Source organism: Dryobates pubescens, chromosome 15, assembly GCF_014839835.1.
Source record: "Dryobates pubescens isolate bDryPub1 chromosome 15, bDryPub1.pri, whole genome shotgun sequence".
Lineage (NCBI taxonomy): Eukaryota > Metazoa > Chordata > Aves > Piciformes > Picidae > Dryobates > Dryobates pubescens.
In genome coordinates, this window is record NC_071626.1 from 26,000,772 (window position 1) to 26,013,900 (window position 13,129).

Sequence of the window (13,129 nt, forward strand, 5' to 3'; positions counted from 1 at the left end):
CAGACTTCAGACGCAAGGGGTAAAAATAGAAAGGTTAAGGACATTGCACAATCAAAGCCTCAGTAAGAGGTTCTGCAAGCTGGCACATTTGGCAAACACACATAAGGATTTCACCTCGCAGCAGGACACACCAAGCGAGCTGCACCATGAACACATCCTCGGCACAACTCTCACACTACTCACCGACTGATTGCCAGTGAAACAGAACCTGCTGAGCACAAACCAGTTCAAAGCTTCTTGGTCTCTCCACTTGAGGTAAAAGTCTTCTCATTTTGTGCACGGGTGGGACACAAGAACAGGAAAACTGAGCAAGCAGAGCAGAAAAATGTAAAGATGTTTCTGTAGCATGGCTTGGAAGCAGACTGCATAGATAGCATGCAGCCTACTCGGGTTGTACACAAGAGGGTGGTCAGAGAGTCTCAAAGGAAAGACGCTTAAGTAGCAGCTCCACAATGTAGGTAGGAGCCTGAGTTGGAGGATTTCTAGTTTGACTTAGTCTGGTTTATGTGATAGCTATTCTGGAATTCCAAGTTCCAATGGAATGACTCAGCTTCTTCTGGAGACTCAAGGCAATCAGGATACTCAGTGTGCCCCAGTTTGGCTTCTTACATACAGATGAGATCCAATCTGTTAACTCCTGACTGCGTTTGCCTCGTTCCCTGAATAACGCTTCAAGAGTCGCACAGCAATTTCATGTCATTGATTTCCATTGCCAAATTCAGAAGAGTAAATGTGAAAGCTCAAGGAAAACCTTGTTAAAAAGACAATAAACAAAAGCCCAAATGAAACAAGCAAAAAAAAAAAAAGACCAAACAAAGCAACCAAACCAGCAACAGAACAAACCAACCACACATACACAAGAAGCCCACGGAAATAATTCCAAATGAAAAGAGCAACCCTGATAAATATCTCATGCACTGCTACATGTTCCCTGCTGAACTGGAAAAGAAAGATGAGTTCAAGTCCTGTTTCTGACTGGTTTATACTCTCATGTCTAGCACTCAGCTCAACTATCAACTCCAGTGCGATAGCCAACCTTACCACGTTACGTGTCACTTCCCTCCAGAAACGCATTTCTTGTAAGCTTTGTTCCTGAGAAATCACAGAAACAGTCAGGTTGGAAAAGACCCTCAGGATCACCAAGTCCAACCCAGAACCCTACCCTACAAGGGGCACCCCTAAACCACAGCCCCAAGCACCATAGCCAAACCACCTTGAAAAACATCCAGGCTTGGGGACTCTACCACCTCCCTGGGCAGCACATTCCAAGGCCTGACCACTCTTGCCTTGCTGGGAACAATGTCCAGTCTAAACTTACCCAATTGCAGTTTGAGGCTGTTCCCTCTTGTTCTATCCCTATTTACCTGTGAGAAGAGACCAGCACCAACCTCCCTACAATGTTCTTTCAGGTAGTTGTAGACAGCAATGAAGTCTCTCCTCAGCCTCCTTCTCCAGACTACCCATCCCCAGCTCCTTCAGTTGCTCTTCGTAAGATTTATTCTCCAGGCCCTTCACCAGTTCCTTGCCCTCCTCTGCACTGGCTCCAGCACCTCCACATTGAGGGGTATTAAGGCACCCAAACCTGGACACAATACTCAAGGCGTGGCCTCACCAGAGCTGAGTACAATGAAACAAACAGATCTTTTCTCTTCCTTGTGCAGTAACACACAGCCCCTATTTTCACCACTAAAATACATTTCCCAAAGACATCCAAGTATTCTTCAACCCTAATTTGTTACTGCTCTGATAAATAGCTGTGCTACCTATGAAGAAGTACAGATCAGTTTATTTCACCTCAAGCTTGTCACTGGTTCTTCATGAGAAGTTCAAGATTACTACAAGAAGGATCTGAAAACAATATGAAGGATGTTCCTCCAAGGTATCTTAAAACTTGGTAATAAGTTTATGCAGATGGAAACAAAATAATCCCTAGAGTATGGGCGCCATGCAGCAGCTATTAAACATACAGTGCATGACAAAACGCACAGATCTCATCTAAATTAGAATCTTTTCACTTTTGTAGGCTCACTCACCAAGAAAACAACTTTGACTTAAGTAAAACTCCACACAGTTACAGCTAAATTGCATAAAGATGAACCAGCACAAAACCAAAGAAAGCAGGGAGCTTTTTCATCATCTCAGGTACATCATTTGCCACAAAATGCACAGCGTTAGTGCCAGATACCGTATTTCATTCAAACTCTCTGCCAAACAAATTTCTGCCTCAGTACTTGTTAGAACTGATTTACTACTGTCAAACCCATTAATCCACATGTTGAGCAGCCTCAGGTCACTTCAAGTTAGTCAGAAAGGCCTTTCCTCAAGCCATATACAATGTTGCTTTTGGCCCACATGGGAGTTTGGAATCAGAAAGCTTGAAAGAGATCCTCTAGGACATAAATATTACAGCCTGAAAACAGCAAGGAACACAGAAGATTTTTCCCTGCAAGTCTTTCTCATTTTCCCTGCTTCACTTCATGGCATGTTGTTAAAGAGCCAAAAAATTTCACAAAATGAAGGCTGAGCTTATCTTAGGATCTCGTGTCGCTGGAGCTGAAGTACACAGCACTCACACCAGCTTCAAACTGACATTCCTTGCACTCCAGCAGAGGAGGGAAACATTGTAAGTTACACAACCTACTTCACCTGTACAGCAGGTAGTACACAAGGCAGAAAAGCTGGCTCAGAGCTTAACAGGTATTGCATTATGTACAGTAATTGCTGGAAATATTTCTATACAAAGTCTTACACCCAATAGGTTACAGTCTTCCAGTTGGAAGTCTTCCTTATTCAGTATTTTCCACTACTTTTCACCAACAGACCACTTGCCTCCTAATGTAATTCTCTAGACATCTCAGATGATCCAAGATGTCCAGCATAATCAAATCAAAAGTTCCAAGACAAACACAACTGGATAATCACCAAAGGGAAGCAGTCTCAGCACACACATCCTGTTTGCTTGCTTGGTGACTGGATCACCAGCAGCTGTTACCTGTCACATCCCCAATGAAAGCAGCAGTAATGCACACATTCTACACCTTTCCTTTTTATGTCTGCCTAGTAATTACTTTTAAGTGCCAGTAATTCTCAATTACTCCATCATCAGTGTGACTAAATGTCATCCAACTGCAGTAATTATGTAACCATGCTTTGGTGAACCCCAAACACCATCATTGTTACCTATGACTTTGAATGTTGTAACACATAATATCCTTATGAACTGTTCACTTATTACAAAGACAATACTTTAATTGTCACCCAGACCAGGAGTCCCTTCAGCTTGAAATGAGAAAGTGTTCAACTATTCTGTTACCTCAGAACAGGTTCTTCAAGGAGGAGGCACTGAGTTTTAAGGGAGTTTTAACATCCACTTAGGATAAGGCCTCTCAACAGGAAGTAAGACTCCAGGTGTTACTACACAAACTACTGGACACATCATACTTACTGCTAAAAGAACAGGAATGTGGAATTGTGTCTTTTCAAGGATGACTTTGGACTGCACAAAACATTCACGTGAGTGTTGCAGGCAGATAAGCCCTCGGGCACTTACGTAATTACCAACTACTGAAACAGAGCCAAGACATGAGTTTCCAGAGGAAAACAGTCATGGGTCCTGTGATCATGCTCTGTTTTTCACAATGACTTTACTGTACTGTGGAACAAGGGGGTATTTGAAGCAGTTAACTGATAAAGCGTCAGCTGGAAGGGGCTTGCAGAGAACATCGAGGAACCAATGCCCTCCTGAAGCACCTTCTTGCACCACCCTTCCAATAGCATTTAAAGACTCTACAGCTGGAAACCCAAAGCACACCCAGGTTACCCACAGCCATGCAGAGCTGCACTGTTACATCAACCCTGACCTTACCAAGAGTATTTGAGACTTTTTGGTATCATCCCCCTCCCCCTACACTGCCCCATATGCTGGAATCCTTCCACGGCAGTTGGCATAACTGGCATTTCCAACCGCATCACACGCTAGTTGGGGATCTTGGACAGAAACATTTGTGCAAGTGCTGTACAACTCACAGATCTCTCTCACTCTCCAACAGAAAAATCAGCTTAACTTGAAATTCCGAGTTTGTCTTCATGGCAGAAGACAGGAAATACCCTACCTTTGACCTCTAGCCCACAGGATCACTGGTTAGGCCGCACCTCGAGTACTGTGTCCAGTTCTGGGGCCCTCAGTTTAGGAAGGAGGTTGACTTGCTGGAAGGTGTCCAGAGAAGAGCAACAAAGTTGGTGAGGGGTTTGGAACATAAGCCCTACGAGGAGAGGCTGAGGGAGCTGGGGTTGCTTAGCCTGGAGAGGAGGAGACTCAGGGGTGACCTTATTGCTCTCTACAACTACCTGAAGGGAGGTTGTAGACAGACGGATGTTGGTCTCTTCTCCCAGGCAGCCAGTACCAGGACAAGAGGACACAGTCTCAGGCTGTGCCAGGGGAGGTTCAGGCTAGATGTCAGGAAAAAGTTCTATACAGAAAGAGTGATTGCCCATTGGAATGGGCTGCCTGGGGAGGTGGTGGAGTCACCATCACTGGAGGTTTTCAGGAGAAGACTTGATGGGGTGCTTGGTGCCATGGGTTAGTTGTTTGGGTGGTGTTGGATTGGTTGATGGGTTGGACGCGGTGATCTTGAAGGTCTCTTCCAACCTGGTTTATTCTATGTATTCTATGTAATTAGAAGAGTTTCACACATACAATAGCTAAAGCCAATATAAACCATTTCTATTTTAAGCAACACTACCTCCTGAATCAGATCTTCATTTTTACAACTCAAAGTTTTCATCCTTTACTACTGATCTTCCTTCTCTACAGATCTAATTGACTCAAGAACACCAGAGCTCCTATGAAAAACCCTAATATAAAGGAAAGGAGGCTCTAGCAAATGAAGCTTTGTGTTTCTGGAGGACAACCTAAAAAGAGAATTAAAAAAAGGAAGGAAAAAGAAAAAACCCCACCCACAAACAAGCCCACCCCACTGCCAAAACCTGTTCCTTTATATCTTTCATAGGAGTGGAATGAGTAATTCATAATTGTTAAGTGGTCAGAGAAACTTTGTGTTCCCCTTCTATACCAAAAACCGTATTTGAAAATGGCCCTTTAAGAAACACCTTACAAATCCCATCCAAGCTGCCTACCAACCTCCTTCCCTACATCAGGGAAGCTCACATAAAGCAAAGGTGTTTTTAGACTACATCCATTATTGAACTATTTCTGTAATGCTGCAGAATTCAAGGAGTTGCCAATCATTAAAAAGGCAGAGCAGGAAGTAAAAGGGCAGTTGGGCTTTACCATGGGCAGTAAGATCATCAGGACACAAACCTTTTTCCAGCAGCTTCCTCCGAGCTCGGACTATGGGAAGGTCAGAAAAGCACTAAGCAAAGCTTTTGTTGACTTTGTTATGCTTTTCTCAACTCTCATGACACCCATTTCAGAAAATAATCCATTTTGTTCCCCCACTGAAGTTACAAGCAGGCAGAAAGCCAACAGCTGGCACTTTGTCACATAGCTACTTTAATAAGAATTATGAATAGACTCTTCCTCTTATTTTTACAGTCATGTTCCATTAAAACAAGAAAACCTTTGCCTACAAGATTAATATTGAGAATAGCAGAACGTTGCTGCTGCTGGCCTGGCAATGCTAATGTGCTGTTATAGGGAATACACTCACACTAACAAACTCTGCAGGGCACAGTCCCTCATAGGCAAATTGGCTGCAGCATCCATTATGTCAGAAAGTACCAGATTCCACCACTACCAACAACTACTTGTCTCCACAGCACTAGTATACAGGCCCACAAATTCCACCAGCCACGGCGACCAAGACAAGAAAAAGTTCACCCTTCAGTTTACACCAAATGGCAATGGAATGGCAACCACCAAACCTCAGGAGCAGCCCCAAAGGAAACATTAGGAAGAAGTTCTTCCCCATGAGGGTGGTGAGAGACTGGCACAGGTTGCCCAGGGAGGTGGTGGACGCCTCATCCCTGGAGGTTTTGAAGGCCAGGCTGGATGTGGCTCTGGGCAACCTGCCGTAGTGTGAGGTGTCCCTGCCCATGACAGGGGGGTGGGAACTATCTGATCCTTGAGGTCCCTTCCAACCCTGACAGTTCTGTGATTCTTCACAACACAAGAACACCTAAAGCTCAGCTAAGAGAAGCTGAAATGCATGTTCACTAGCTCTTCAGCTGAAATCCTACTGGCTATCCATTTCCATGTTCCAAATGCAAAAAATCCCTTTCCCTGCACGCAAAAGCTTGCCAATACTCCCAGGACTGAGAGCACAGACAGCTTCAGCTAAACTTATCTTGGCACTGCATGGCTTTTTAAAACAACTTCCACTGCAGACTGGGAGACACAGACATTAAGTATTTCTAGTATAAGCAGGAGTTAAAGATTAGCTAAAGGAATTTTACCACTAGCTAAAGGAATTTTAGCATTCAGATTTAATCTAAGAAGCCAGAGGTGGTATTTGCTCTTGGAAGGCAGCTTTGCCTGGCTCAATTCAGTTATTCCCTCTCCACCCTAAGTTATGCATTTTGCAAAAGCCTAGAAACAGCATACAGACATCTGTTGGCCTGAAGTCCTTATCATGGTAACTGATCCCCAAACCCATCACCCATCAAGCAGTTTGTACAAGGAATTAAAAGAGCACAAATAAGCCTGCAAAATGACACAAAGAAAACATCTCACACAGCATATATCGTTCCCTCCAGTCAGGCTGTTAATTCAAATATCAATAAACATTCCACTTACTAAAACATACTTAAACAACATTCTGAGGAAATCATACTAGTGAAGCAATAAACATACCCATCAGTAAGGAGCTAAGAAAGGAATCTCACCAGAATGCTGTCAGAAAAGCCCAACAAAGGCTCCTACCAACAAAACAGCCCTTACCTAAAAGCTGTAGAACAGCTTAACACACTTGGTGATCTCCCAACAAAATATATAGCACATAAATTGTTATCCCCTGGTGAGGCTGCATCTGGAGTATTGTGTTCAGTTCTGGGCCCCTCAGGTCAAGAAGGACCTCAGGGAACTGCTTGAAAGAGTACGGCACAGAGCCACAAAAATGATGAAGGCAGTGGAACATCTTCCTCACAAGGAGAGCCTGAGGGAGCTGAGGGCTCTGTAGCTTGGAGAATCTGAGGGGTGACCTCATTCATGTCGATAAAGCTGTGCAGGGTGAGTGCCAAGAAGATGGAGCCAGGCTCTGCTGGGTGATGCCCAATGCCAGCAGAAGAGGCAGTGGTGGAAGTTGAGGCATAGGAGGTTCCATGGCAACATGAGGAAGAATATTTTTCCCTGTGAGGATGACAGAGCCCTGGAACAGACTGCCCAGGGGGGTTGTGGAGTCTCTCTCTCTGAAGATACTAAAAAGCTGCCTGGATTTGTTTGTGTGACCTCCTCTAGGTGCTTCTGCTGTGGCAAGGGGGTTGGACTGGATGAGCTTTCAAGGTCCCTTCCAGCCCCTAACATTCCGTGATCCTCTTGACCTAGACTGAGCAGCAAAGCCAGCCTTGGCTTCAAACAAGATCCAGCAGCCTCTGCAATCCTTTCAGCAGATGGAACCAAACAGGCTGGGGAAAAGAGCACTTAATTTGATCAAGAAGAGAAGGAGGAAAACTGGATGTACAAATATGAAACATGATGTAATTAGGGTAGCCACACCTCACCTTTGAATACATGCAGATGATCATAGCTCCACGGAGAAAAACAATTCCCACTGGCTAAAGCAGCTAAACCTTTACATGACCTACACACATGCAGGCAGTAGTGTAACACCTACATCTAGTCTAAGCTGGCTTTCAGCATGAAGAAACATGAATACTAACCATCTTGAGATAAAATAATGGCAGAAAGGGTAGAATAAAGAAAAAATAAGAAAGTAACCCTTCCTCAGCAGAAGTTTGCAGTGTAGTCAGATCTACCAACAGAACACTGCAACACCCAGCTTAAGTATTCAGATGCCTTTCAAACCATTCTGCAAGGAAACTGTCTACTCCTGCTTACTGCTGCCTAAAGGTACCTTAGAGCCAATGATTATAGCTCTGCCTGCCTGTTCCAACAGTTTCTTCCTGTAAATAGTGCCTGACTATTTTCTGTTCTCACAAGGGCATAATTAGTCCTGTTCACAGAGAGCTTCAGCAGCTGGCACATCCCAGCAAACTCCATTGCATTTTCACAGCTCCCAAAATCCATCTAAAGTGTGCTGCAGATTCTTCTACATGGATATGCCATATCCTCTGAACCATTTACCTACCTATACATTTGAAGGCACCTTTCTGCAAGCAATTTAACTACAAACTAGCCCTTGAGAACTCTGCAATATTTGCTGAGCTGTACAGTTCACAGAAGGCCAAAGAATCCTGCAAGGCCAGAAAAAGACTTCCTCCTCCAGTAACAGAGCAACAGAGATCTGTAACCCTAGAATACGAGGGTAATCATGGCTACATGCAACAACAAAAACAACTGCCATCTAATTTTGTTTTGTACCCATCACCCCATAACATATTTCACCTGTTCAAGAGACCACAAAGCTACAAACAAGAATCAAGAAATCCAAAATCTAGACAGTAAGTTTCTTCCTATCCTGGCCACTCCAACTCAAACAGATGTCACTTAAAAACAAAACCAAAATACAAGGCCCCAAACAAACAGCAAAGGATGGAGTTGTTTCCATGAAGTTCTGAAAATTCCAACAAAGCTATAACTGAAAACATCTCACATCAGAGGGCAAACTGGGATTAAACACACAGTATTTCCTCTTCAAAATTCTGAGCACCTTAATTTTGCCAACACCTCCTCACCTCAAGCTCTTTGCTGTTTCTCAATTCTGGCAGCAGCAGCATAAGCTGGGGCACCTCCCTCCCTGAGAGATGTTGTCTGCTTATAACCACACCACCTGCCATGCTGCACTACAGTCTCCTCTCTATAAAGAGATTGCTACTGTGTCCTGAAAGGGAAGCCTGAGGTTCAGCTTCAAGCTGGACTAAGATAAAGATTTTATGTCGAATTATCGAGGTAAACTATCCATAAAAGTTCTGTAATCACTGGGCAAGTTCAAACTCCAGCTTAGTTTTACAGTCACCTGAATCTCTGACTCTGCCACATGGAAGGCAAAGAAGTTGTCCTTTGCAAAGCACTGCAATAGGAACCATGTGGAAACAACTCATCTCCTGCGGATTGGTTCACACAGTGATCTGCAGCACCCTATTTCAAAAGCCAAATGTTCTGGTAGTAAGAGCCTATTTGACTAAACAAACAGAAGTTCAAAATGTTTAGAGGAGTCTGTTTCCTGAAGAATCACAGAATGTTAAGAGCTGGAAGGGACCTCAAAAGCTCATCCAGTCCAACCCCACTGCCAGAGCAGGAGCAGCTAGAGCAGATCACACAGGAACACATCCAGGTGGGTTTTGAATATCTCCAGAGAGGGAGACTCCACAAGAAGCTCGGCTAGTACCTAGTCTGTCTCCATTTTCTTACCTGTTTTAAAAGCAATCTCTTTACTGAACTTGTCTTTACAGACATAAGGGCAGCGGTCACCGTGTGAAGTACAAGCAGCTGCAGTACAGCAGCCTCCAGAAAGGATAAGGCATTTCACACAGATGTTAGGAGAGAGCGATGCAGTTTAACAGCCTTCCCCTTAAACACTGTCCCAAATACTTTTTCCATAATCACTGCTATTATCTTGTGCCATGTCTTTTCAAATCTACCAACACTGTCTGCCAGAAGATTCACTGAATGACTCAGACGCAGACACTTTCAAATCAAAAATACTCCAACTGCTATTTCCCCTCCAGAGCTGCTTCTGTTTCAGCGGTTCAATTGTGGACGGCATAATAATCCAACAGCCTCCTTATCAAGATTTTCCTCATGCACAGACAGCCTCTCCACTGCCAAAAGCAAGCCTGGTTGCTTTGCACAGTCTTGGACAATATGGTTACACAACCAGAAATCTGTAAACTTGCTAAAGTCTCGGTGCCTAACACGAAGAACCTTTTGTACATGAATGCTGGACACAGCCACTGGACCATGCAACCGAAGCCATAAACTAGCAGAGATCCAAATGCTAAAGTCTCTGGCACTACATGCCCTGCCCATTGCCATTTATTTTCCACCATGACAAATCAACAGAAACACTTGCCTAGAGCAAGCACAGACTTTTCAAACTCCAGCCTTTTTCTGCTGTACCCAGAAGCTGGGTTTCAAGCCTGAATCTCACTCACATTGCTAAAGCTCACTAGCTCCTTCAGCAAACCAGCAGTAATGCCACTAGTTCAACAGCACTGATACAACTGCATCAGTGTAAAGTTTGGGGTGGGGGCAACAGGGAGCCCTTGGTGTCTGGCTTTCTTGAAGACCTGATAGAGTTTAAGCTCCTATACTCATCACATTTCACACTTGAGAACCTGCATGTAATAGGTACAAATCTGTTGAAGGAATTTTCACCATGGAAGGTTTAGCTGAAGTGTGCCAAAAATACACTCTTGTCTTTCATGCCAGGTTGGAATAGAACAGAATTAACCAGGTTGGAAAATAACCTTTCAGATCATCAAGTCCAACCTATCACCCAACACCATCTAATCAACTAAACCATGGCACCAAGTGTCCCAGCCTAAACACCTCCAGTGATGGTGAATTATTCTTTCATACCAAATTTATACTCAGAAAGTACCCTTTTGAGTTGGAATGCAGTTTTTAACTCCTTCTTTACTTACTTTGATTTGGTACCATATCAATAACTCTTCTTCACTGTTCTCACCATGAAGCTGCCAACAACCTTATCCCTGGACTTTTTAAACCACACTTAGTTGTCAGCTCAGACAAGAAAGTTATTTCCACATTTTTTTCAACTAATCCTGCCCTTCCAATACAACAGTGAACTTCTTTCAAGTTGCCTCCTAACACACTCTCACAGTCTTCATACTGGGTTGTCACAGTACAGGTGAAGTTATGCCTGGCTATGGGCCACAACACAAAATCTTCATAACCAGGACTGGGTAGCAGCCCTACAGGAAAAGGCAAAGCAAACCCAAAACAAGATCACTTCCTTTCTTGTACAAACTGTATTAGCTCATAGCAGAAGATAACAAGGAAAACAGGCTGCATCGTGTTGCACCCATAAATCCCCGACACAACAGGAACACATACTCCTGTCACACCAACTACCACCCTATCTGAAGTCCTCTCACCAGAGTGAGAGCAGCTTGCTCCAGGACTCAGGATTTTTACAGTAGTGCTAAGGGAGAGAGGTCTGTGCAGTACACAGCTCATCACTGACTTCCAGAACAGCTCTGTAAAGACCACAGACAGAATGGAACCAAGAATTTAATACTGCCTGACAGTCACTACAGCAAGGGAGCAAAAACAGGAGTTTAAATTACACATTAAGGCCTCAAATCTTAAAAATGAGGCTGTGCCCAGAGGGCCTGGCCAGCATTATAAAACCTGGCCCATTTTCAAAAACACACAACACAGTTTTAAATACACAGCCAATTCAACTGCCTGAAGAACTTTGATGCTGCATGAAGAACAAAGGGTACCTTTAAACGAGGAGCAGCAGCCAAAAGCTTTTCTGCTACGTGACAGGTGCTAGGACAGCTTACACACACAGAGCGACAAAGCTTTTGTGCCAAAGAAGTTGCAACTTAATATTAATGGTTGTCTTAAACAAGTGCCTGCAACACCCACCTACTAAAGCCAACAACCTAACTGAATTTGAAGCTCAGACAGACACATAGAGAAACCAACACTGCTTGAGAAGCTCAGTAAGAACAACAGCTGTCATATCTTCTTTGTCTTCCAGTCGATTACCATATGTTTCAACATCTTTGTTGCTCTTCCTAAACAATTAAGAGATAAACATTTGATTCGAGCAGAAAAGGGGGGGAAAAAGTGTGTGTGTTTGGGGGGGGGGGGTTTAAAAAAAAACTTTTGCAGAAGTTTATGTAACTGTCACTTGGGAACACACCAATCGTGGTTATACTGGCACCAAATATTTACACTACCTACTGTTGGAAACTCTTGTGTTTACAGATACACAGAGTGCTCTGCAGGTGAGGCAAGTTCCCCTCCTTGTGCAAGCGCAGAGGTTATTTTCATCGCCTCCCTAAGATTTCAGGAGCAGAAGCAGCAGCAGATTTCCATGTCCTAACAAGCAACAAGTGTACAGAAGGCTACAAACGAGACCCACTTACGGCGCTCTTGACCCACTTACAGTGCTCCACTGGCCTAAAGCCTCCTCAAGCCGAAATGAAGTGCTCCTTGCTGTCCTTAGGCAAACACCCTGACCGCAAGCCCGGCTCGCTTCTGCCCCCGGTCAGCGGTCGGCTCCCCAGGGCCCACTCCCTCCGCGCCGGCAAAACCCGACCTCGGCCGAGGGCAGCGCCTAACGCCGCCGCCCACCCCGGCCACCCTGGCCACTTATTCCTGCCAAGGGCAGTCCTGGCCCCAACCTCCGCCCCGACACCGACCCCGGGAAGGGGCAGGAGAGAAGGGGACGTCCCCCCTGTAGCGGGGGTTCCCCCTCGCCGCCCCGCCGAGTTCCGGCGCTCCGGTCAGGCCGCGCAGCCCCTCTGGTAAGGCGCAAGGCGCGCAGGTTCTGCGGGCACTCACCTGGCAACGGCCGGCACCCACCCCGGCGCCCGCGAGGTGCTGCCCGCCGCCCCGCGCCGCCCCCCTCCTGCGGCAACTGCTGCCGCCACCGCCTCCCCGGCCTTGTCACCTCCTCCCTGCCCTACAGTGTCATCATCGCACGAGGCCGCCGCCACCAATGCGCGACACGCCACCGCGCCTGCGCACGGCGCACCGGAAGGAAGCGCAGGAGCCTGCCCGGCGGCGCCTATGGCAATGTAGCCAGGAAGGGGCGGCCGCCGCGCAGGCGCACAGGACAGCCGCCCGCCCCGGGCCGCTCAGGGACGGGGCGCGGGCCCCTCCACGCGCCCGGCGGCGGGAGTCGCCTCTGATTGGCTAAGGAAAGCGAGTGATGCTAGCGCGGGCTTTTGTTCTCCGCGAGCCGGAGCAGCGCGTGCGCGCGGCCGCGGGGCAGTCGGTGCCGGCTCGGGGCAGGGCCCGGCCCGGGGCTGCGCCTCCTGCCCCCGCGGGAAGGGGGTTCGGCCAACGGCC

At 45.9% G+C, this 13,129-nt stretch overlaps 1 protein-coding gene across 3 annotated transcripts in view; it reads right to left on the reverse strand.

Moving 5' to 3' along the window:
• Positions 1-12,730, reverse strand: part of ADIPOR2 (adiponectin receptor 2) — a 67,955-nt gene extending 55,225 nt beyond the window's left edge. Inside the window, exon 1 of one of the 3 annotated variants that reach the window (XM_054167965.1) lies at positions 12,620-12,730. The gene's annotated coding sequence lies outside the window, so the exon portion shown is untranslated. Of the gene's footprint in view, positions 1-3,313; positions 3,333-12,221; positions 12,370-12,619 lie in introns of those variants that run through there. The other 2 variants (XM_054167966.1, XM_054167967.1) reach the window with 2 other exon arrangements.
• Between the last annotated feature and the right edge of the window lie 399 nt (positions 12,731-13,129).